Source organism: Petaurus breviceps, unplaced genomic scaffold (assembly GCF_028583685.1).
Source record: "Petaurus breviceps papuanus isolate PSGF00001 unplaced genomic scaffold, PetGlider_PUasm1.0 118, whole genome shotgun sequence".
In the NCBI taxonomy this organism is placed as follows: domain Eukaryota; kingdom Metazoa; phylum Chordata; class Mammalia; order Diprotodontia; family Petauridae; genus Petaurus; species Petaurus breviceps.
Window position 1 is genome coordinate 1,628,200 of NW_027185616.1, and position 25,639 is coordinate 1,653,838.

The following is a 25,639-nucleotide window of genomic DNA, read 5'->3' on the forward strand; positions in this document are numbered from 1 at the left end:
AGAAAGAAAGAAAGAAAGAAAAGTGAACAGTGCTATGCTTTGGTCTGTATTCAGACTGTTATCTGGAGGCAGATAACATTTTTCATCATGAGTCTTGTCTTCAATCATTATATTGCTGAAAATACCTACTTCATTCACAGATCTTCATCAACCAATACTGTTGTTCCTATGTTCTATGTACTTGTGATTATGCTCACTTCTTCTATATCAGTTCATTTAAGTCTTTCCAGGTTTTTCTGAAATCATCTTGCTTGTCATTTCTTATAGTCTAATAATATTCCATTACAATCATATACCGCAGCTTGTTCGGCCATTCCCCAACTGATGAGCATCCCTTCAACTTTCAATGCTTTGCCACCACAAAAAGAGCTGCTATAAATATTTTTATACAAAAAAGTTCTTTTCCCTTTTTTATCTCTTTGGGATACAGACGTAGCAGTGGCCTTGCTGGATCAAAGGGTAGACATAGTTTTATAGCCCTTTGGGCATAGGAACACTGTCTCTTAAATAACATTAAAAAAAATGAAAATGCATAGAACAAAACAAAAGGAAGAGTAGAAGACCCAAATAGAGCATTTTTAAACAGACCTGTTTATATGTATTATATGTAATATATATGTACATATATAACATACATGTACTTCTTAGAAAACAAATCATGTGAAAATGATACAGTTCCTCATATAGTCCCCTTTCTACTCTTTGTATGTCAAAATGAGTGTTGAATTCACACTAAATTAATATTAAACATCTCATTTAAAGGAAACTATTTTCCTGTGAGCTTTCAAGTTCAGAATGCAATCCCCTGAATAAAGTCATAATCATAGATACACTTTTATCAACATAATCTATCAGTCATCAGGCATTTATTAGCCAGACACTGTCCTAACCAGGAGGGCTTCAGATACATAAGTGAGGTAGTCTTGTCTTCAAGAAGTTTACATTCTTACAGGGGGACACAATGCATATAGGGGAGTGGTGACCAGAAAATGGAGTTTGGGTGTAGGTAGTCTCAGAGACTGTGAATGAAGCCACAGATCAGTAATTTATTGTATCCTTTCCAGTTTTAGTCACGGTATGCATTTTATTATTATTCTCATCTTCAAAGTAAAAGGTAGAAAAAGAGGAGAAGAGAGTACTGCTTGGCAACAGGGAAGATCACACAATACTGAGGCTTATATTCTAGAGCAGGGATTAACTGAGACCTGAGGGTCTAAATTGGGTTGATACGTGTTTTATATATTTAAAATAACCTTTTTTGATTGGATTTGGTCCATGAGCCAATAATTTGCTGACCCTTGTCTTAGGGCATGTCTGGATAGGAAGTTAGGTACAGTACGTGGCAAATTATATGTAATTGATTTAGATGGGTTTTCTTTCCCTGACCTACTAGTCAGGATAGCTCAACCTGTCTTGGTCTCTTGATGTACAGCTTCACATCATCAGAGAATATTTGATCCTGTTGGGGAGGTGGGACCTAGAAGCATGGCAGGTGTCAAGACTCCAGTGCTAGGTTGGGCCTGATTGTGTCGATGTGAATGATTGGATGGGATATGGGACTAGGTTGGGAAGATGCAGCACCCAAGGGATGGTATTGTAGGATCTTGTTAAAACATCATTGCATGCATTTAATGCATGTTATGCATTATACCTTGTCTTAGTTTAGGAATTGCAAAGTAATTAGGCAATTTTGCCCTTGGGAAGGGGATGAGTTGTGCATGGGGTGTGTTGGATGGGGTGGGAGGAACATGTTTTGCCTATATCTATGCTTCTGAAGCAGTGTGGGTTAAAGTACCCAAAGCTCATTTTGGAAGCAGAAAAACAGGGTATACATGCTGGGCTCTGCCACTTTCTACCTGCCCTTGGGCAAGTGATTTCACATATTTGAGACTCACTTTTCTCATTTCTAAAATTTGAGGAGTTGGCATTCTGGAGAGCAACTTGGAACTATGCCCAAAGTGTGATAAAACTGTGCATACCCTTTGATCCAGCATTACCACTGCTAGGTCCATATCCCAAAGACATAAAAAGGTCCATAACCTAAAGACAAAAAAAAATCAAATCCAGCCTCAAACACTTGACACACTTCCTAGCTGTGTGACTTTGGGCAAGTCACTTAACCCCAATTGCCTTTCCTTCCCCCCTCCAAAAAAAATAATTGGAAATTGAAGAGATGCCCTACAATTGGGGAATGACTAAGCAAAATTATTGAATGGAATATTATTGTGCTGTAAGTGACAAGCAGGATGAACTCAGAAAAACCTGGAAAGACTTACATGAACTGATGCAAAGTAAAGCAAACATAGCCAGGAAGACGTTATGCACAGTAACAGCAATATTGTTCCAAGAAGAATTGTAAATGACTTAGATATTCTCAGTGATACAATGATCCAAGAAAATCCTAAAGAACTAATAATGAAACATGCTATCTACTTCCAGAGAAAGAACTGATGTTGTTTGAATACAGACTGAAGCATGCTGTTTTCTACTTCTGTTCTTTCATTCTTTTTCTTTTATTTATTTCTTCTTGTATAAAATGACCAAGATGGAAATATTTCAGATAACTGCAGATGTATGACCTATATCTGATTGCTTACCATTCGAGGAGGAGGGAAAGTGAGACAGATAGAATTTAGAACTCAAAACTTTAAAAAAATGTAAATGTTAAAAATTATTTTAACATGTAATGGGGGGGGGATAAATATATTTAACAATTAAAAAAATAAAGCTAATTTCTGCCCCCAAAAAGTGAGGAGTTGGAATAGATGACTTCTAAAATTTCTTCCAAATTTAAATCTATGATTCTATAATTTCATTAACATACAGTAATGTTCAGTACTGTGTGGGAAAGTCTTTCCAACAGTGCAAATCATACCCAGTCTGAATATTTTAGTCTTGAGAGAGTTAGTTGCCTGAAGCACTAAAAGGTCAATTTATTTGGCCATCATCACAAAGCTAGTTTTTATTAGAGACAGGACCTGAAATGATATCTTAGTGAATCCAGCTCTCCTACTATCTACTTTGTCATGCCATATTGCCTGCCTTGTATCTGTAGTTATTCCTGTATACACACACATATCTAGCAATTACAACTACATTGTATTCAGTCAAATGTTTTAATTTGAAATTAGATTCAAAAGAGGCATTATGTATAAAACTTGCATTAGAGTAAGCATAAGATGGGTTCATTTTCTATCTGAAAGAAACATTGGCTTTGGGACTCTTGGCAACTAACTTGTGCCATGGGCAACTCTCTAAGAGTATAAGTTGCGGAATTGTTGCTGATTTGATTTGGTGAAGGGAGATTCCCCAGCAAGTTGCTATTTACAGAAATATAATCATAGATCCTAACCTCTCCCCTCCAAAAAAAAAATAAAACAAAACCTCTCCCTTCCTCCCTCCGTCCTCCCCCCCCCATACACACACACGTGCATGTGTAACGATCAGGTTAACTTGAAGAAAATATAGTACATTTTGTATTGATATTTTAAGGAGAATTTTAGGCTCTTCAGTTGTGTATGTAACCCTCTGAGTTTACATTGCTAATGAAAAACCATAAGCCCAGCAGACTGAAGATTAAACTTACCACTTTCAGGCTGCCAGAGAGGTGGTGAACTTCAAATGTAGAGAGGGACATATATTTTCTGTCATGACAATGCTGGAAGGTGTTTTTCTTCCTTAGGCAGCTTAATGACAATGGCTTGATTTTTGCTTTTGTGAGAGTTTTTTTTTACATGTTTTGTTTAATAAAGTAAGGTTGGTGGGAGACACAAAATATATAAATGAATGGCTTAAAGAAGTAGAAAAATGAATTTTATCAAAATAAATAGATTTTAATTACTTAATTAACTCTTATAGAAAGAAAGAAAAAAGAAATAGGTGAATTAACACATGCAGTCAATGATGATTGTAACGTCATTGTTTTTTTAGACATGCCTATGTTGATCAAACTATTCATCTTTTTATAAGTGCAAAGTTTATTGACCTTGGTGCTTTGCTCATCATTTTCCATCTGCAAAACATTCTCTTGGTCACCTGGCTGATCATTGAAAAAGTAGGCCAATATAGAGAGTTAAGTAGGGATTGAAAGAATAACCTAGAGCTTTGCTGAAAGATGTGTACTTGGCAGTCCAAGTGAATGGGTGGATAGTGGGTTTAGGTCACGGATTTTTCAAGATGGAACTTTTCTTAGAAGCCACCAAGTCCATCCTATATCCAAACAAGAATCCTTTCTCCAACACATATCTAACAAGTATATCTTTCCTTTGTTTCAAAAAACTTTAGAGAGGTAAAACACACTACCTTCTAAGATAGTGTGTTCAACTCTTGGAATGCACTGATTATTAGGACTATTTTTCACCTTACATCAAGCCTACTTCAGTTGTTTTTACCTTCTACCTGTTGCTCTCAGCATGGCTTTCTGGGACAAAAAAAGATCAAGGCTAAACTTTCTGTGTGACAAATGATCAAATAATTAAAAGCATTTATCAAGTTCTTCCTAAGTCTTCTATATGTCAGATTTCTACAGTTCCTTCAACAAGTCCCCATATAGCATAAAAGGGGCTATAATCGCATATAACAAGGTCCTTTGACATCTTTATCTCCCTTTTCTAGTAAGCAAATCATCTTATGTCTTATCTAAAAGGCAAATATCAAAACTAGACACAATCCTTCAGTAATAATTGAACCATGACTTAATGCAAAAGGACTTTTAATTTTTTTAGCATTTTATTTTTCCCCAGTATCATGTGAAACTATTTTCAACATTCATTTTTAAAACTTTGAGTTCCAAATTCTATCCCTCCCTCTCCAGCACCCCTCATTGAGAAGGCAAGTAATTCAATATAGGCTATATATGCATAGTTATGCAAAAAAATTCTGTAAATATAATGTTGTGAAAGAAAACACAAATACCCCTCCCCCCCAAAAAAAATCAAGAAAAATAAGGAAAGGATGTTTCACTCTATATTCAGTCTTTATTAGTTATTTCTCTGGGGATGTATAGCATTTTTTATCATAAGTCTTTCAGATTTGTCTTGGATCATTGCACAATATTGCTGCTGCTTTGTACACAGTACACTTCACTTTGCATCAACTCATGTAAGTCTTTCCTGGTTTTTCTAAGACCTTCCTGCTTATCCTTTCTTATAGCACAATAGTATTACATCATAATCATATACCACAATTTGTTCAGCCATTCCCCAAATTAATGGACATCCCCTCAAATTCTTTGCCCCGAGAAAAGAGCTACTGTATATAATTTTTTACTTACAAGTCCTTTTCTTTTTCTTTTCTCTTTATGGATACAGACCACATAGTAGAAGTATTGCTGGGTCAAAAGGTATGCATGGTTTTATAGTCCTTCAGGCAAATTGGCCTGTAGAATTGTTGAATCAGTTCACAAGTCTACCAACAATCTAATTTTTCCCACGTGCCCTCAAATGTTTGTCATTGTCCTTTTCTCTTCTATTTGCCAATCTAACAGGTATGAGGTAGTACCTCAGGGTTGTTTTAATTTGCATTTCTGTAATCAATAGTGACAGAGAATTTTTTCATATGGTTATAGATATCTTTGGTTATTTCATCTGAAAACTCTTCATGTCTTTTGATTATTTATCAATTGGGGAATGAGTATTTTTTATAAACTTGGCTTCATTCTCTATATGTTTGAAAAATGCAGGCTTTATCAGAGAAACCTGCTTCAAATATTTTTTTTTACAGTTACTGTTGTTAACTGTATTACCCTCCATCCTGTACCATCCATCCATTTGTTCTAATCTCTCTATCTTTTCACCCTGTCCCTCCTCAAAAGTGTTTTAGTTCTGACTACCCCCTCCCCCAATGTATCCCCCTTTCTATCACACTCTCTTTTGCTTATTCCCTTCCCCTTCTACTTTCTTATAGGGCAAGAGAGATTTCTATACACAATCAAATGTGTATGTTGTTCCCTTTCCCCCTCTTTCCCTCGCTTGTGAGAACTTTTTTTACTTTCTGGACTATTTTATGTAAGATAATTTACTTCATTCTACCCCTCCCCTTCCCCTTCTCCTCCTACATTCTTCTGTCACCCCTTAATTTTATTATTTTTACATATCCCTTCATATTCAACTCACACCTGTGTGCTATGTCTATTTATACCTCTTCTAACTACCCTCATGATGATAAAGTTCATATGAGTTACCAGTATCATCTTGCCATGGAGGAATGTCAATTCCCTTATCGTTTCCCTTTTCCTGTTTATCTTTTTATTTTTCTATTGAGTCTGTATTTAAAAGTCAAATTTTCTATCCAGCTCTCATCTTTTCCTTTTTTTTTCTTTTGCTTTTTTTGGAGGGCAATTGGGTTTAAGTAACTTGCCCAAGGTTACACAGCTAGTTTTTTTGTGTGGGTGTTAAGTGTCTGAGGCCAGGACCAAACTCAGGTCCTCCTGACTCTGGGGCTGGTGCTTTACTCACTGCACCACCTAGCCGCCCCGCGCTCTCATCTTTTCATCAGGAATTCTTGAAAGTTCTGAATTTCGTTGAATATCCATTTTTTCCCCTGAAGGATTATCTCAGTTTTGCTGAGGTGATTCTTGGTTGTAATCCTAATTCCTTTGCCCTCCAGAAAATCATATTCCAAGCCCTTTAATCTTTTAATTTAGAAGCTTCTAAATCTTGTATTATCCTGACTGAAGTTCCACAGTTTTTGAATTGTTTCTTTCTGTCTGCTTGCAGTATTTTATGCTTGACCTGGGAGCTCTGGAATTTAGCCATACTATTCCTGGGAGTTTACATTTTGGGACTTCTTTCAGGAGTTTATCATTGGATTCTTTCAATTTCTTTTTTATCCTCTGGTTCTAGAATATAAAGGCAGTTTTCCTTGATAATTTATTGAAAGAGGATGTTTAGGCTCTTTTTTGATTATGGCTTTCAATAATTTTAAAATTATCTCTCCTGAATCTTTTTTCCAGGTCAGTGATTTTTCCAATGACGTATATCACATTGCCTTCTATTTTTGCATTCTTTTGATTTTGTTTTGCTGTTTCTTGAATTCTCATAAAGTCTATTTGCGCCATTCAAATTTCCAAGGAAGGAATTATTTTCCTCACTAAGCTTTTGTACCTCCTTTTCCATTTGGCAAATTCTACTTTTTAAAGGTTCCACGCCCACTGTAGCCATAAATTCTGGTGTGCTAGTGCAGTTCCACACTATGGGCTGCCACCTAGGATTAGGACCTGGGTCTGAGTATGGAAAAAGCAACTGAGACCTGCCTTAGTGCTTGAAAAGGTACTCTTAATCTCCTTCTGACCATTTGTTCAATTCCCTTACCATCTATGTGCTGAGAGCTCCAGAGGCAACTGCTCCTGCTGCTGGTTCAGTAGCCTACGAGGGACTGTCTGGTTTGTTGTGGTCTGTTCTGCATTTGTGGGGCCTTTGCAGCATTGTAGTCTTCTTACCCTCCTGCAACAGACTTTTCCTGCTGACCTTCTAAGTTGTGTTGGTCTGGAATATTGTTTCATTCTTTCTTTTTGTGGGTTCTGTCATTCCAAAATTTGTTTAGAGTCATCATTTAAAGGTGTTTGGAGGGGTTTGGGGGAAAGCTCAGCCAAGTCCTTGACTTTACTCAGCCATCTTTGATTATGCCTCTGAGGACTACCAACTTTTTAGAACTTCACACTGTCCACGTCAATGAAGCCTAAGATTACATTAGATTTGTGTTGACATATGATATTGTTGTCTACTATCGAGTTTACAGAAGATTAAATACTTATTTTTTTGAGTAAACAAAGCAACACTTCTGTTTATTCATGCCAACTCAGTCTTGGGTCTGTAAAGTTAATCTTTTGATGTCAAAACAACACAAACCTACTTTTATTCTTATTATATATTGTTGATTAATTATTATTGGAGCTAAAATAATTTTTAAACATAAATTTTTCTATTTTGAGGTTTCAAGTTTGGATGTGATCTGAAGTAAGTTGAATCACAGATGCCATCCTATAATATAATCAATCTCAAAAAGCATTTTTAAGTGCTTACTATGTGACAGGCACTATGCTTTCCACTAGGCATATAAATACATAAGGAAATAACCACTGCCTTCAAGTTGCTTACATTTGAATGCTGAGATCTTTACACATAATTTACTAGCCAATTTCCTTTCCAAATTGACATAAGCATATTTAGTAAGCTTATTTATTACCTATTCAAGTCATACATAAAAATTTAAATAGCACCAGGCCGAGTATTCCAAAAGAGATCATCTTCCAAATCAGTGTTGAACCATTATTATTTTTTGAGCCTAACCCTTCAACAAGTTATGAATCCACCTATGTATAATATTGCCTAAGCCAACATCTCTTGATCCTATTCATGAATATATTCTAAAGCATCCTGTCCAATGCTTTGCCCCAGGGGTGTGCTTGTATTTACATTTTCAGTGTGAACTTTTATACTTCATAAACTGACTATAAGGGTTTGATTTATTATTTTATCGATTGTTTAGATTAAAAATGCAACTAATGCAGATTAAAGTTACTTTACATTGCTATATAAGATTAAACTTTAAAACTGTTCTGTATTACTCTGTAAACATTGCTTAATCTCTGCAGATGAAGGCATATGGACTGTAATTATCACCAGGTAGAAGCCCATTGACTGTAGGCTAAGAATGACAGCAACAACAATTATAATAAATATTGTCAAAGGTATCTTTATGGTGTCTTAAGGTCTGAAAAATATTTTATATCTGTTATCTCATTTGGGCCTCACAACAACCCTTCATTGTCTTAATTTAAGTAAATGATGTCTATAGTTTCTACCAGTCTACACTGTCCAAAAATGAAATATGTTTGGTCTAAAACAATATAATCTTGATAAATTTGTACCAACACCTTATTTTTACTATTTCATTTTATAGATGTTTCTTAGTAATTCCTTTAATAATAATTAATACAATGTCACAAAGAATTGAAGTCAAACTAATCATTGGCAGACATTCAACTTTCTTTTTTCTTGAAAATTGAGATAGCTTCCCTTCTGCAATTGTGTTCTTCGTCTTTCAAAATCACTGACAATGTTTCAGTAATCAGTTCTTTGGAAGCAGTTCATCTGGACCTGCTGATTGGAAATGATCAAAGAAAACTGTACAATCTTACTCTCTCCTCACTTCTCTTGGGTTTCAGCTACCTATGAATGACTTTTGTTCTTATTTCATTTGTGTTAGACTCTTTGTGACTCCATATAGGTTTTTCTTGGCAAAGTTACTGGAGTGGTTTGCCATTTCCTTGTCCAGTGGATGAAGCAAACATATGTAAAGTGAGAGGCCCAGGGTCATGCAGCTTATGGGTGTGTGAGATCACACTTGAACTCGGGTCTTTCTGACATTAGGCACAGCCCTCTCTCCACTGAGGCACCTACCTGCCTAATTTTTGCTCTGTCCCCTCTGAAAATCATTTATGTTGACAAAGAAATTTGGAGGAAAATAAAAATTGAATACCAAGCAATTAAAATTATCAAGCAATTAAAAAAAAACATTGAGCAAAGGAGGTGCTTCTTATGTGCCAGGCACTACATTGAGCACTAGGGATACATTGTCGTCATCCTCTGTAACTTAAGGACCAGTTCTACTCCTTCTTTGATGGTCCTCCCTTTTGCAATATAGGCTTACATTTACACAACCTTATTTGTCATTGTTTTTTTTAGCTTTACTTATCCCTACTTCCTGCTTATTTTGAGCTCCAGTACTTCTGAAAATATTCTTAAAAGATTATACCATAAGTTTGTATTCCTCCAATGTCAACTTCTCTTATTTATGTATTCTGCATATGCTTTTAAAATATCTGCATCTCAAAAAACTCCCACTGAAACCTTAGAGGTTTCTTTACACAATTTTCCATTTCCTTTTTCATAAGAATTGTTTTCATTTCCTCCTTAAGAGTTTCTTGTCCCACCTGGGCTGACTTTTCTCTGTAGAATATTGGTCTTTGGTATCCTAGTTGCCTTCATAATATCTCGTGTCAAACTATGGTTATCTTTCTTCTTCTCCACTCCCAGAATTGTAGGATAGCCATGCCCTGTCCCCTAGGATCTCATCATTTCTACCTCAGTCAACGTTTCCTCTGTTAAGAAAATTCAAGCACAGAACAATAAGATCCTTTTACTGGTTCCTCCACCATTTGAAGAATCACCTCATCATCAAGGCAATCAAGATATTGTGAGCTGCTCTGTTTTTGGAAGAGAAAAAGTTCCAGAAGATGTTATATTGCCCGTTATTCTTATGTTAAACCTCTATGACAGGCTTATGATCTCTTTTCTGAACTTCTTATCCATAGTTTCTTGCTGTTCAGGTGTTCTATAGTCTAGTGCATTGGTGATAATACTATCGCTTTTGTTTCTGTTTTCTCTAATCTTCATTCAGTGCCATCCTCAACATCCGCCTTCTTTGACTCCTGGTTTGCCTCATATGAATATACAGTTTTAAATATAAACAGCTATGTTGCCCCCACTTCCCTTCTGTTTATCCTTATCTTTATCGCATTTGTGTTAATTAAGGCATGTCTTTCCAGAGTTATAATCTAAGTATAATTTAGGCTATAATCACAGGTCCCATACTACAAAATATTGGCAATGCCTCTGACTTCAAATTTGCTTGAATTCATGTGTTAGGATTTCTATACCATTTTGCTTTTTTATTTTTACTTCATTAGTTCAGAGATAGATGTCAGATTCCCCACTTTTGTGTTGGTTTCTATCCTGAATTTTATTTCCTGTAAATTTCTGAGTAATTTCTACAGTTCACCTTATCTTATAGCTACTCTATGATATTTAATTTGAACACTATATATATATATATTTTTTTCTCTTTCCCCTTCCATTTAAGTTGAAAAAGCTTTAGATTATATTTGCAATAGTGTAGGAAAAAATATTCTTTAAAAAACAAAAACAGTGGATGGGGTGGAGCCAAGATGTCAGAGTAAAAGCAGGGACTTTCTTGAGATCTTCCCCATACCCCTCCAAATTCCTGTAAAATCTAGAACAAATTCTAGAACAGCAGAGAACAGCAGAACCTACAAAATGCCAGAGTGAAACAAATCTCCAGCCCAAGACAACCTGGAAGGTTGACAGGAAAGGTCTGTTGCAGCCATCTGAAAGAGTAGAACTGTCTAGCTTGGGCTGCACTGGCACAGTCCCCATCACAGCAAACTTGGAGCAGGCCTCTGGGGACTGAATCACTGGCAGCTGTGGTGGTTTCCAGACTTCTCAACCCACAAATGCCAAAGAAAACTTAGGTCACTAGAGAAGATCTGTTGAACCTAGGTGAGAGAGGAGTGCAGTCTGGCTCCAGCCCCAGGGAAGCACTAATCTTTAGTGATTTTGAACATATTTTCATATAATGGTTCATAGCTTGGTTGTTCTGTTGGAAACTGTTCATATTTCTGTTGGAAACTACTCTGACAATTGTCAATTAGGAAATTATTTGTTCTTATGAAATTAAATCTGTTCCTTATATATTGTACATAAGATCTTTATCAGAAAAAAAATTTCTCATCAATTCTTCCCTTATCCACAAAATCAAAAAGTATGTTTTTCTTAATCCTTGAAACTGCTTATGATATGGCCTTTTATATTCAAATCCATCTTGCTTATTATATCCATTATTAACTTGTTTTGGAATTTGGCATGAGATATTTGTTTAAATCTAATTTCAAGTGGAATATTTTTGAGTTTTCATAAGCAATTTTTGTTGAATACCTGTCCCCAGTTGGCAGAATCATTGTGTTCATTGAACACTAAATTGGTTACTACATTCACTTTGTTCTATGTTTTGTACTTAAGCAGTCCCACTAATCGGTCCCTCTATTTTCTAGCCATTACTGGATTATTGTGATGATTATTCTTTTGTAGTATAGTTTGAGATCTGGTCCCATTATGCCCCCTTGTTTCCCACATTTTTTTGCATTATTTCCCTTAAGATCCTTGACTTCTTTGCTCTTGATGAATTTATGCTTTCCAGCCCTATCCTTTTACACAATTTGATTGGTATGGAATCAAATAAGTAAACTAAGTAGTGTTGTCATTTTTATTGTTTTGCCTTGGCCTAAACATAAGCAATAAATATCCCTCTAAGTATTTAGGTCTATCTTTCTTTCTGTAAATAGTCATTTGTAGTTGCATTTGTATAGTTTCTGGGAGGGTAGGTGGGGGGAATAAGCTGGTAGATATATGTTTTATACATTTTAAATAGAGTCTCTCTCTTTCCATATATATGTATATACATATATACATATACATATACATATATGTGTGTATATACATATATATTCATCCCTACAAGATGCTAATAATTTATGTGAATTTGTTATATACTAAAACTTTTCTGGTTACTGTTTCTTTAATTTTAGTTAACTTTATAGGGTTCTCTAAGTAGAACATCATTTTTTTGTCAAAAGGACCAACTTGTTTTCTGTTTGCCCCTACATATTTACCTCAACATTTTTATCTTCTCTTTTTGCTGTAAAACTAGATGACACTGGCCCTGGAGTCAGGAGGACCTGAGTTTGAATATGGCCTCAGAAACTTAACATAAATACTAGCCATGTGACCTTGGGCAAGTCACTTAATCCCAATTGGCCTACCTTCCCCCCCTCCAAAAAGCAAAACAAACAAACAAATACAATCTTCTAGAAAAAATCTTCTTTATGTAGTGCCAGCTCTTGGCTTTAGGTACATATTATTTACCATATTGAAGAAAGGTTTATTTCTTCCTTTGTTTCTAATGTTTTTAACATAAATGTATGCTCTGTTTTTAAAAAGCTTTTGTTGAACCTATTGATATAATCATATGATTTTTTTTGCTCTGCTCATTAGTATAATCTCTTAAGTTCATAGTTTTTCTAATACTTAACTAAACTTGCAATATGATATGAATCCAAGCTGGTCATAGTGCATAATCTTTGCGATATGTTGTAGTCATTTTACTAATGTTCTGTTTAAAATATTTGTATTATGGTTCATTAGGAATATTGATTTATAGTTTTCTTTCTCTGTTCTAACTCTCCCTGGTTTAGGTACCAACAACAAATTAAGCAAAAACATTTTTTTTAAATTAGGTCTTCTTTAGTACCCTCCTTCAATAACCAAAAACCCATTATTCCTAAATTTTAAAATGTCCAGATATACAAATTTAATTCTCAGACCAAACTTCTTAACTATAATTTTACTTCCTAAATCTGCCTTTTTCATATGAAACTTTTCCCTTCACTTGATTGCAGCAGGGAAGATAGCACAATTATCTAGTTGTTTTGTTTGTTTGGTTTTTAGTTAGGCTGTATTAGTGGTACTTACAGAAATCAGAACAAAATTGGATGGAATTCAGGTCTTACAACTTCTTGGTGGGTCTTATTTATATATGCGATGGAAGCCAGTAGGTTTCTTTATTTTTGTCATTATCACTGTTATTATTAATATGAATAGATTTATCAAATGCCAGTGTCTTTGTCCATCATCTTATATTATCACTTTCATCTGCCCATCCTTCAATGTTTAAAATTGAGAAACTTATTCATTATAGCCCAGAAGCTTAATTCTGGACTAAATCTAGACCAGCTCAGTGCTTGGGGAGGGAGCCACCTGGTGGTTTTGCTTCCCACCAACATAATAATTGATATCTTTCAATAATAGAGGTTAGAATAAAAGCAAATACCTTCTTATTCATTCACTGACTTCTTTGGAAATTTAGGGTATTCCAACAAAATGCCACTGAGAAAATGAAAGTAATACATTCATATGGCTGCTTCCCCCCAAATCCAAGAAAATATGGGTCCTTTTAAAGTAGAAAGCTCAATAATTACATGATGATACAACAAGAAATGTTAATGTTGAACCAGTAATTTGCAAGTGAGAAAAGAGAAACCCAGACAAGGGAAGTGAATTGCCTAGAGTTTCAGTATTAATGGCAGAGTTGAGCAACAAACCCTATGCTGCAGGTACCAGATCCAGTATTTCCTAACCAAAATATACAGCCTCCCTTTGATTATAAATCACTGGTGCAGCTCAGCATTGGCCTTCCTCTGTTTTCCCATTTTAGGCAGTGGCCCTACAACTCCATTCCAGAATCCTTATCACAGAGCAAACAATGGGGTGGCTTTTAGAACCTCCACTCTGTAATTAAACACCCAATTTTAACACTGGGACATTGTATGCCATTTTCTTCTGTAAATTAACTAAACCAGAGCTAAATGTTTTTAGGCAGACATTTAAGAATTTTAGTTTCACAATTGTGCAGAAGCTGTTGTTCAGGTAATTTAACATTGATTTTAGTTTAAAAGGCAATTAAGATAAAATGGGCAGCAACCAAACCACTTAGGTTAAATAAGCTTGGGTTTAAATTGCTTGCTGTTACTACTTTTGTTTGCCACTCCTGGAATTTTCTTCACATAGTGACTCTCTAATGGTTTTGTTGGAGATAGTATAGTACAAGAGGTGAAAAGGAGAGGGTGCCATGCTGGAAACATATATGGAGGAGGGAGTCTTTGATTCAGTTATTATTCTTGGAAGTTGCAATATTCTTTGCTTCTCTTGATGCCCTATATTTGATCATATCCGTTTTGAAACTAGCTCTGCTTTTAAATTTTTATAAGTAAAGACCATGTTACTTAAACGAACCAAATATTGGCTTGTGATAAGTCTGTCACTTTTCCCTAAAAAATATACACTAAATTTCACTGGCAGGAGTAACTTACCTCATTATAGTTAGGTGGTGGGAGTCTTAGAAGGGTCAAACTCTACTAATATTCTTTTGGGTGATTCATATATCTCTCACTTAGAATTTTGGTCAGTTATCATAGCCCAGTGTAGTTAATGGGATTCATTTAGGAATGCAGCCACAGCAGGGCCATCATAAATCATATGATTTCTCCTCTGAATACGCTTTCTTAAGCTCACCTTTAATAATACAACTGGATTATCAGATGTCAGGTAGGAGGAGTTCCTTGGGTTCTGATGTTCCAAGCCTGTAGAGATGTGTTTAGCACTTTTCGGTTAAGACTGTTTTTCCTCTTTCTAGTGGAAAGTGTTTTCTGAATCTGTAAAGATGGAATGTTACTTTATTGTGAGGTACATCTAAGAAGATCATTACCATAACTTCCAACAGAAAGGATAATCTATGCTGTATTTTTCTTCAAGGAGAACATTGATTTTTCACAAAGATCTTTAATGCATCAAGACTTAGAATTTTCCATGAAGAAGCAATTATATGCTAAAGTTTCCAGAAATGTTAGACTCTCTTAATGATACATAGGCACTGGTTACTGAATTCTGTTAATGATACAATGAATTCTAAATGAAAAAAATATATAGTTAGCATCCTCAGTATCCCAATTTCAATTCAGCATTTATTCAATGCTTACTAAGTGAAAATCGTGCTAGGTGCAGAGACAGGAAAAAATAAGAAACCATTCCTTTGAATAGCTTATATTCTACTTGGGAGTAAGGTGGATATAACATATCCCTAAGTAATATGGAAAGAGTCACTGTGTTGTAGAGCATACTTGAAGTCCTAAAGACGTGGGTTAAGATCTTACCTGTGACACTTAGGATTATAAATTTACAACAGGAAAGAATCTTAGAATGTCAGAGAATTCAATACCCTAATTTTATTGACAAGACTCAGAAGGGTTAAGTGTTTGCCCAAGGTCACAAAAATGATAGCACCAAGATTAGAATTCATCTCCTCTGTCTCCAGGTCCATCCAACCCTTGCTATATGGCCACGGTCAAGTCACAATTTCCCTGAGACTCAGTTTTAACAACAAAACGGGGTTAATACCTCTAATTACTTCCTAAGAGGTTTGTTGTGAGACTCAACTGAAATCACATATGTAAAACACTTTGCAGATTTTGGAGGGCTATATAAATGTCAGCTACAAGTATTTTCATTATTTAAATAAATGCACAGCAATACAGAGTAATTTCAAGAGGTGGAAAGTGCTAAAAAATGAAGAATTCAGGAAAGAAGTTACATAGAAAATACTTTGTTACACTTCAAAAAATTAACTAAACATGACAAAAATTAATAAAATAACAAAATACATAAAAAGACTTTAAAAGAGGTTTGTTTACTTAGAGGTTTGTTTTTAATTTGGTGATAATATTTACTACTAATTTTATGGTTGTATTTTAGTTTTACATCACCTTCATTTCTAAATATATCCCTCTCCTCTACCCAGAGAACCACAAAGAATAAAAAAGAGAAAAAAAAAACTCAGGATAACAAACTAACACATTTACCCTGTCTGACAGCATATATAATGGCAAGTGCCCATGTATCGTGTGATTAAAGTGGTTAGAGGTTAGAGTGCTGGACCTAAAGTCAGGACAGCCTAAATTCATGTGTTGCCCCAATCTGCTTCATTTCTCTTCCTGGTTAAATTAGTATAATCCTAGCACCTTCCTCTAGCACCTTTGTGAGAATTAAGATACTATTTGCAAAATTCATTACTAAATAAATATTAGTGATAATTGTTGTTGCTGTCGTTCTTAGCTTATATCTGTAATCTCCCACCTCTGCAGAGTGTAAGGAAATTATCTTGTCCTGATTACCCAGCATCCTTTTTTTGGTGGGGGAAGGCCTTTCCATTTATTTTTCACAGTTACACATTTCCTGTTTTTGCTTACTTTTCTTTGTATGAATTCATATAAATCTTCCTTTCTATGTCTGAATACTTCATTAATTCTCATTGCATAGTAATATTTCATTGCATTCATATACCAGTTTGTTTAGGCCCCTCCTGACCAATGAGCAATTAGAGGTTTCAAATTCAAATCTAGGCACTCTTACTCTATCTCTCCCTGTGTGATGCTTGCCAAGTCATTAAAGTTCTCTTGATCTCAGTTTCCTCAGCTGTAAAAAAATAGGAGAACATAATTTCTAAGATCCTTTCCATACTCTATCTGTGATCCTGTTCCACATTTTGTTTCTATCTTGCTGTTAATACAAAAAGTGTTGCTATGAATACTTTTGTTTAAATTGGCCCTTTATGTGTTCGACATCCTTTCATTGGTATGTTTATATCCACAAGTATGGCCATCTTAGTCATTTAAAAATAACTCTCTTTACTTTTCAGTACAGTTGGACCAATTTGCATCTCCTCCTACAGTGGACAAATGTGGCTGTCTTTCTATATCTTCTCCGACACTAGTGCCATACTTTGTCATCCTTGCTAATATTGTGGAGTATGAAATGAGTCCTTAAAGTTAGTTGATTTGCATTTCTCATATCATTAGTGATTAGGAAATTTTTTAAAAATATGATTGCTAAGAATTTCCATTCTTTTGAAAACCTCTTGTCCTTGGAGCCTATGGAATGTCTCTCGGTCTTATATATTTGTTCCTGTATATATTAGATATCAGAGACTTAGCAGAGATAACTGATTCAAAGAGTCTTTTCCCAATTAGCAACTTCCCTTCTTATTCTAATTGCATTAGTTTCATTCTTGAAATGTGCTCTCTTTGTTATAAATGATCTGTTTTATCTTTTGTGATCATTTTTGTGGCTTGGTTTGTTGACTTTCCTTGTAGCCATAGATGTGAAAGATGCATGTTCTGATTCTCTTCCATTTTATTTACAAAGTGACTTTTAATATTGATGGCATATATCTATTTTTTAACTTATTGTGGTATATGGTGTAAGATATTAGTCTAAATTAAATTTCTGCCTGCTTTCTTTTCCAGTTTTCCCTTGCATTATTTTCTGAATGACTTTTTTTTCTCTAATCATTCTTGGATTGATCAAATGTTGTTATTTAATTAGAGTATTTCTAATTCTTCCTCACCTAGTCTATTACACTGATACATTGTGTTTTATCCTCTTATTTAAAAAAGTAAATTTTAAATAGCTTTAGGAAAAAGCATATAATCATACTGTAGTACTTTTTTCTATATCATGCCTTTCGAGGCATGCCTGACATCCTTCAACCTATGTCAAACTGCATAAGTAAAAATGGTATTTCAGTTTTTACAAGTTTTGAAATTTTAGGTGCTGAAATTGTATCACAAGTAAATGAACGTTGAATTTTACTTATTTAAACTTTGGGCTATTTAAGCACTGTGGTTTGGTGGGAAGAATATAGGAATTGGAAGCCACTGACCCTGGTGCTCTCAGCTCTGCTACTACTAACTCTGTAGTCTTAAACAAGTCATTGAACCTTTCTTGGCCTTGGATTGGGGAGGAGATTCATCTTCAAAATGAGGAATTTGTGTTTTATGGCCTCTAAGGTGGCTTTTTAGTTTTAAAATTTTATGATTCTATTATTGATAACATTTGCAATTATGACCATGAAGAATCTCCTATAATATCTTCATTTTTAGTGTCAGTTTTTCCAATTTTGCTGAGTCAAATATTTGTTAGACATGCCAACTTTTTCATTTGCCAACTTCTTCCACTTGCAAATGTCCCCCTAGACGAGCTGTTACAAAGTAAAAAAAAAACTATCTCTGAGGTATGCCTGAAAAAAAAATATGAAGTTGATGTAAGAAGAAATGAAGTTGAAGTCCCTAGTCCAGTAATGGTTAATAACTTTGGACAAATAAATCTATTTTACTTGAGCTTCAGGCTTCTTATCTTTGAAGTGGGGGTAATAATGCTTATACTGTATACCTAATATGGTTTGTATAAAGAAAATAATGTATATATTACAAGACACTACATTATTATGAGCTATTATTCTTAAGCTAAAGCTTGATTGGAAGGGGTGAGAAGGGAAAGAATTTATCACCTACTACTAAAAAAAGAAACAAATTGATGTATGAGAGAAACCATGTTTCTATACTGATTGACATGATCATGATAGGGTTCCTTTGTCACATGTCAGTTACCTCTAGCCTTCCTTGGTTGAGAACTTCATTTATTTCTGTTGTGCTTGCTTAATGGAAAAGAAAAAAAAAACCTTATTGCCATGGCATTAGATTCCACAGCAACAGATGAGCTTGACAGTAGTGTAGGAGTATTCATTTCCCCTCTGAGGTGAATATATGCACAGGTTTAACTATTTTGTGTGTCACTTGCACAAGAGAATTGCAATTTGTAAGAATAACACAGGTTTAGCAACATCTGCCAGGGTTGTCATGCTCCCTAATTAAATGTCCATATGTGCTGCAATGCATAGGAGCAACAGGGCTAAATTCATAGTTTGGTGTGGTTTAGGTTGTAGACAGAAAAGGAGAAGGGACTGAAGGCCATCTTTACCTTAGAATATGGTTGTTTTTAGTGACTTCATTTTTTTCTATTGTTATTCCATTTAAAGAATAATTTGAGACATGTGGCAAGCTAGAGGTATGCATTTGACTTGGAAGTGAATGTGGAGGAAACCACAATTTTAAAATCAAGATCATTTGAATATTTTTCCTTATTGCTACAGCAAGGTATGACCAGAGGACAACAAAAGAATACCTTAGAGCATATCTTGTTTGAAGTAGGAAACTTTATTATTTAAATAAGTTTATGCAAGAAGCAACATTGGACGATGGAGAAAACACCAGACCTAGAGTCAGGAAAATCTTGGTTCAATCCTGCTTTGCATATTAGTCAGTCATGTGACCTTGGGCAGAACGCAATTTCCTGGAGCCTTAGCTTCCTTATCTGTAAACGGGGATAGGAATAATAGAAAATATGGTACATAAAGCATTTTGAAAACCTTAAAACACTATGTAAATGAGACATTATCATCATCATCATCTTTTTTGATGGGGTTCAGCTAGAAATGGTCCTGGAACAAATTAATATTCTTCTATTAGTCTTTTATAGGTCTACCAGGTTATTGCACAAAAAAAAAAAGGTCAGTTTTTTAGTCAAATAAAAGTATTAGGATGTAAGGCTATCTTCTATATAACATCAATAGCACACAGGACAAACATCTGTGATATTGATTTGAGTTTGTTCCTACTTGATTTCAATCTTTGTTAGATTTCTCTTTGAAAACATTTTGTTACATGTCATTTGGACATGATAAGTATTATTAAAACTATTATTCATTTTAATTCATAAAACTGGTACTACTTCCACTACCATTTTATTTCTCCATCAAAACTTTTGAAACGTTTGATAAATATAGACAGAGTACTTCTTAAGTGCCAACCATTTCTTTGAGGGGAAAGAAGCACATTGAGAACTTAATATGAACTTTTATGAAAACCTCAAAGAGAAATTTCCAAACTGCACTAATATAATTCTAAAAGCACATTTAATGCATAGAAAACCATGTTCTTCATCTTTGCAGATATGACAATTATGTAAGGAATTGACTCTTTCCCCAAATTGTTTTTTTATAAAAAGCTTTCTTTAAACATGGAAATATAAAAAATGATTTTTTAAAATGTTTGAAAGAAACTTCATTATCATTTTTAAAAGCTGCTTACTTATATAGTATGCTAATATGTTGAGTACAATTCCTTTGACTTGAAAGATGTGTCTAAGATAACACAACAATTTAGCAGATATTTCATTAGTATTCTGATGCAGCAACTTATCTCTTTTACCAAAAAAAAAAAAAGAAAATTTATATATTTGGATTTTTTTCATATCAAATGTGTAAAATAACTAAAAATAGAAAATGAGCTTATCACTGTACTAGCAAAGCAAAATACTTTAACATGGGAAAGTAATAGAATATTTCTCCCTGAACTGATTCATTATTCAATCAATATTTGGAACTGATGATAGTCACTGTCAATTACTTTTTGATTTTTATCTGTTCAACATTTTTACAACTGTATTTCTCTAAGAAAAAAATTCCTTCCAATCCAGTATTTGAGTTCAATTAGTTCTTAAAGGAAGACCAGGAAAGTTCTCTCTCCTAATTGCTATTTCGTTTTCTCAGTATAAACAGAGTCTAACATTTTTAATTGACTTAAAATGATTTAAAGTATTTCTAAAGTTGTGTATAATTATTCAGCTTCCTTATTTACAAAATAAAGTTTAAAAAAATCTTGGGATAAATGTTCTGTAACTCAGATGAAAACTCTCTTGGGGAATAAAGCAGAATGGCTTTCCCATCTCATATCAATATATATGAAAAAGCGTATGGGAAGTCATAAATACTGTCCCATAGACATTTTGAATAATGTAGGAGTAGCGTAAGTAATTGGAAGTGCTTACATTCTGCCTTTAGACATTTCATTTCTCGTGAGTTAAAATTGGTTGTCAAGTGTGGACTCAGAGGACTGTGCAAGGTGCCCTATTCTGTCATGTGCTACATATTTAATGCTTGAAAGAACAAGGAAGGGACACGTGCGGGAGAGAAAGGGAGATAGCGGGACCAGCACTGTGCTGGCAACTGCTCTTTGGAAAGATTGGGGGTGGGGACCATGCAGCATAGCGCTGCATATCATCTGATACTTTAAGGGGGAAAAATGTACACATCCAATTTAGAAAGCATTATCTCACTCAGACCAAGCCAGCCTTGAAACTTGGCTTGTGTGTGATTGTATCCGTAGACCTTTCTGTCGCCTTCCTTTTGTGTGTGCGCGTCTCTCTGTGTGAGTGTGTACGTGTGTGTTTATTTCATTTTCTTTTCCTTTTTTTTTTTTTCCTGGGGCTCAGCTATAGGTGCATGTAGCACCTGATACACGAGCATTGTGAGGCAGGCAGAAAAGCAGAACGGAGCAAACGCCCGGCGAGCGAGCACGACAGATGTCTGTGGTCATTTATATTGCCAGCACGTGGGTGCCGTTTGCTGTTTGCCCGTAGTTCTCTTGTGTTCTCCTGGTGAGGAAACAGGAGGCACTTTGCAGCCGACAATGAAATCTTGGCAGCTAATTGCAGTCGTGGGAGATGCCCTTCAGGTAAGGCAGAAGAAGGCTTTAAACAATTTAAGGAAGAGAGGGAGTGGGGGGAGAAAGAGAGAGAGAGAAAAAGCATCCTCTGTAAATGATGTGAGGCATGGGCATTAAAGCCACTGACAGGGCTGTTGGAGGGGGTGGGAGGGGGGAGGAGGCTGCGAGGAGAGTGCAAATTGACATGTTTGGCTGCTGTTATTGTGTAGCTGGCTTCAGTGGCTGCCCAACATTAATGCAAGGAGGTTAGTGTTTGTATGTTTCTTCTGACTGTGTGATTAGAATAGGAATTTGACAAACTGAAGAAATCGAGAAAACTAAAGCAACATTAGAAGTGTGCTGATGGGTTTCCAGCTTGTGAGTGGGCTACGGTAGGTATCCTTAAAAGGGGGAAAACTCTCTGGAGGGCTGTACTTAAGCTTGTCTGTGGATGAATTTTGTCGGTATGGATACAGAGAGGGAAGGGATGTTTCAGGGTTGGCAAGCTGCAGTGAGATTAATTGTTCCTGCTTTGTACCTGGAAGTTAGTGTGAACTTTGGAGACGGAGAAGAGCTATTTAACTTTATTTTAAGAGATGAATAAGAATTTGTAGGAATTATTATAAAAGTCATATCAGAAATGATTTCTTAATGGTCTCTGGTTTCTTTCAAGGGATTGGCAGATTGGTCACACATCCCAAAAGTTAGCAGGCATCTCATTGCAAGTGACATATTTGAATAGATTTATATGTGTGTGAGCATATATGTATATACATACATATACACATATTTGTATATACATACGTAGCTTTACATATATAATGCACAGGGAACAGTAGCTTTGCAATGTGAACACCCACGTATCTTTTTTATGTCATTGTTTTAACCTTATTCCCATGGTAATAATTATTTAAATGAATGGCTATGGAATATGCTTTCACGTGTGAAATTAGCTTATGTCCCATTTTATTGCATCAGAAATATGTCCAAAGGGTATAAGATAATGGGAAGAAAGGATCTTTCCTTTGTTGATGATGGAGTGATCTGACAGTTATCAATTGAAGAGGCAAATAAAGAGGGAAGGAGCAACACAAGAATTCACCATTTGACTGGAATGTTTAGTATTTATTTCCAGAATGCCCTAGACCTAGTGATTCAGCTTAATTTTCTTAGGGAGGGACTTCTATGTATTTCTGTCATTGTGGATTTCAACTAAATGGGATGGAATTGTTCCAACCTGAAAAGTTTAGTGGTTGATATTATCTTGGAGATATCTGCATTAGCATCTTAAATACTTAAGTCACTTTTTTTTAATGTCTCTAGCAGACTCTGAGTACATTTCTTGATCATTTATAGGTTAAGACTAAAGTGAGAGAGCCCAATGTGATTGCTTAATTTCCCTTTTAATTGGATAGTTTTAAGTTTAGTTTGTAGGTAAAATAATTCATCTCAAACCCAGTTCTTTTTGCTTGATTTGAAAGTTTTGCATTCAAGAGTTTGATCACACTCTTATGGAGGGTGCAAACATATCTGTAAAGATGTCATACGATTACTTCATAACTCCTCTTCATAGTTGGGTAATGATAGAATTTGAACAGAATGGCTCTTCTTCCAGGAAGTAATAAAAGGAAATCCAGCAACAGCTGTTTGTTTACCTCTCATTTTCTTAAGTCAATTCTTGTAGTGATCCTGTTTTCCTTTATATGAAGATTTTTTTTTAACCTTTTAGAGCATTTCACTGCTCACAGATTATAGAGGAGGAAATTGCTTTCTTGGGCAGATTCTGAAGGAGAAAATCTGGAAGGTTTTTTGTTTTGTTTTGTTCTTGGTAATGGGAACACTGAAAGATTGTACAATGTAATACTGTATACATCTATTTTTTTTTCCTTTTTAATAGCTTAAGCTATGCAAAGGAATTTGAACTTGACTTTTATTCCTGGCCTTTGATATTTTGAATTCTCAGCTCGCATATGAAGGATTTATTTTGTATTATTCCATCTCACCATTCTTACATCTAAGAAAAAATGAATCTTCAAATTTCTCACATAATGAAGGTTTTGCTACATAAATATCAAATCGACAAATAGGCACACCGTGCAAAGTGGACCAAGACCTACTTACTAATGATACAGAGCAGTCAGCTTTTAGAAGACTTCTCTTCTCAACCTACAACTTCAGACAAGTCACAATATTATATACATTTACTTACAGTGGAATGGACTCTAAGGGTCTTGTTGCCCATGTTTATATTTTCTTTTCTCTTGTACGTTCTAGAGTTTAACACTTTCTAATTTTGTGCTTCCTTTAACTTGGGAGAGCTAACTAAAGGAATATTGATTAATGGGCACATTTATTATTTAACTATCACAGATACTAGATTTATGGCTTTTTCCTCTTTTTCCCAGATTATTCTATTTAGTGGTTATTGTTATTATTCCATATGACCTTAAATGATGAACCAGTAATTTTCAAATCTTTCACTCTCCCATCAAAATAATGACAATGAAAACAGGAGTAATTCTGGAACATCATGGTGGGGGAATGAGCGAACTGTGTACTTTTACAAAAGGGCATTTGGTTTGTGAGGAGCTGCATTTTGTCTATAGTATATATATATATATACATACATATATACACATATATACTTGATTGTAGCGTACTCATTCTTGACTGTTTATAACATAATGAATGACAGGTCAGATCTGGTTAGTATTATGACAAGAATACAGTAGAATAGAGAATTGTGGCCCAGTTTTACCCCAAATCATAATTTCTTACATTAGATTTGGACTGAAGAAAGATGCTATTTCAGAAAAATGGACCATGTGAATTGGCATTCTTTGGGCAAAGGAAAAGTCATGAATTATTGATGAAACCATTTGACTCAAGAAGTAATTTTTAGCATTTATTTTACAAAACACCTGTATGACATAAGTTTAAAAATTATGACCAGGAGCACTGGTTTAATGGGCTTATACCTTAGAGAACTCAGATTAAATTCCTTTCTAAGCAGTTAAATCTCTGCCTTGGGTGTTTATTTTTTTTTAATCTTTTAAAGTCAAATTTAGAGAATGGGAAAGCAAAGTCTTTGTTCTCTGAACCTTTTGAACTTAGAGCATCATTTTGCTTCAGATTTGAAAACTTCATAGTAGGATATAGTATTTGCTTTTTGCTGCCGTGTAAAGGGGCAAGTATTTACCCCCTTTCTCATTTGTCTTCCCTTCTTCCTGATAAGAATAAATGGAACATTTGAATGTTTTATATGCTCTTATAAACTGGAGATGAATAATATTAGCAAATTTTTTTTCTTTATGCATTTTAATGTATTGGAATTATAGGATCAATAAAAGTAGTTCTTGAAAACCATTTTTAAAAAAAAATTATTCAAGACATTATTGAAAGACATGTGTACACCAATTTCATTTAATAATTAATTCGATTGTTAGAAATGGTAAAACTTTTAATGCAGAGTATTTACTAAATCTAATTCTCCTGCATCAATACTACAGCATTGGGCTCCCCTCTCCCATTATCCCCCACCCAATACTTGTTTTTGCTTATGTGAAAAGTTACTTTTTTAAAGTGCCAGAAGGCAGAAATAGCTGCAGTCAGCTGTACCAACCAGTTTTTGATTCAGCAAAACTGGGTTATGAATTCAAGCAATTAAAAATGACAAAAAGCCCAATTTCACTGCCTAGACTAATATGCTTCCCATTTTTCCTGCTCCATAAAGATTTCAAAGTGTTCTTTCTGGTCAGGTGCTTGCAAAATATACAGGGTAACAGAAAACCCTTTACTCCGCATTTGCTTATGAAGTCGGTGTACTCTGATACAGACAAATGCAAACAC

General features: G+C 34.9%; 1 protein-coding gene across 25 annotated transcripts in view; it reads left to right on the forward strand.

The window, feature by feature from the left end:
• Positions 1 to 25,639, forward strand: part of RBFOX1 (RNA binding fox-1 homolog 1) — a 1,748,893-nt gene that overhangs the window by 452,346 nt on the left and 1,270,908 nt on the right. Inside the window, exon 1 of one of the 25 annotated variants that reach the window (XM_069085392.1) lies at positions 22,018 to 22,182. The exons of the other annotated variants lie outside the window; for them this stretch is intronic. The gene's annotated coding sequence lies outside the window, so the exon portion shown is untranslated. Of the gene's footprint in view, positions 1 to 22,017; positions 22,183 to 25,639 lie in introns of those variants that run through there. 25 annotated transcript variants of the gene reach the window in all.